Source organism: Carcharodon carcharias, chromosome 11 (assembly GCF_017639515.1).
Source record: "Carcharodon carcharias isolate sCarCar2 chromosome 11, sCarCar2.pri, whole genome shotgun sequence".
Lineage (NCBI taxonomy): Eukaryota > Metazoa > Chordata > Chondrichthyes > Lamniformes > Lamnidae > Carcharodon > Carcharodon carcharias.
Window position 1 is genome coordinate 98,336,840 of NC_054477.1, and position 1,365 is coordinate 98,338,204.

The window sequence follows — 1,365 nt, forward strand, 5'->3', positions numbered from 1 at the left end:
TGGGGCATTGTGCCCGTCATCTTTTTGCCATCTTACCAGTGGTGGGGAAGGTGGCAGACTATCCTGCTGCCCAGAGGCTAATTGAGCCACTAAGATGGAGCTCATCAGACTCCTGCTGACATTTTACCATCAGTGGGTGGGCCAGCCACCATGTGACAAAACTGACAAATAAACCCTGGCCGGCTGCCAGTGGCCTCAGGCAGACACCTTCTTATTTGTGAATTCTGGGAGGGGCCCCTGTGGAAATGGCCATGGCAACTGTGCTGCCTGCTCACACCACTGCCCTCCAACTCCACTTTCTGTCAAAGCTTGCCTGACTGGCCCAGCACCCCCAGAGCCTACTTAATTGCTTGTAAGCATGCTGTTCTGTTAAGGATTTAACCCAGATAATGAAAGGGTTAATGAAAAACTTGAATCTTTGCCAAGGGCAGAGGGAGAGAGACAACATTGTGCATGAACATGAAATGCAAAAGGCCTTGAGAAGGCTTTAGCGGTGAAGGCCTTGAGACTGTTTACAACAAGCTAAGAACACCTGTATACATGAAAAACACATTAATTGATCCGTCAAGAATTCTAAAACAAAGAACCCTTAAGAGTAAGATTGACAAGTGTTATGTTATTCTAAAAGTGTAAAACGTTCTTTAAATTAGGCTCTGGGATAAAAATCAGATCAGATTTGCATAAAAGACATGAGTTGAGATCTTATAGATAGCCTCTTAGCTGAGAAAAGGCAGAAACTATACTTTATATGTTGATTGTGAGTATTAAATTAATTTGTTATTTTTTTGAATATCCTACATTTATTTTAGGTGGATTTGTATTTCACATTGATTTCCAGGTGAATTTGCATTTATATTTAGATAGATTTGTTTATTTTACTTTATGCTTTGTAATATTGCAACCATTACTATAATGTAAGCTAAAATCTAAGATTATAAAATATTATTAACTAACCATTATAAAAAGTTGTAGACTCACTTATATGCCTCAGAACCCTAATTTCTCTAGAATTCTTCAATAGGGAATTCTATGTTCTGACAGGATTAACTCAGAAGAGCCATTTTGTCTATAACATACCTAGTAAGTATATTTTATTCTGAGATATCTTTGTTTAGTCTAATTATTCCTGAGAGGGAGGATATTTTAGTTCAAGACAATGCCTATAGCTAGTATAGCTGACTTAGCTCTTATAATGATTTAAACTCTCTCCTAGTCGAGAATTAAGACTGATAATAAGTTTGACTGAATAAATTTACCTTGTCTTAGGGTTAAAGATAGGAGAAGCCTAACAGTCCTTCCATGACACCCTCTTCTTCCAGATGCAATCCCAGCAGTGGCCACTGCTTCAAATGGCACTGCAGAGAT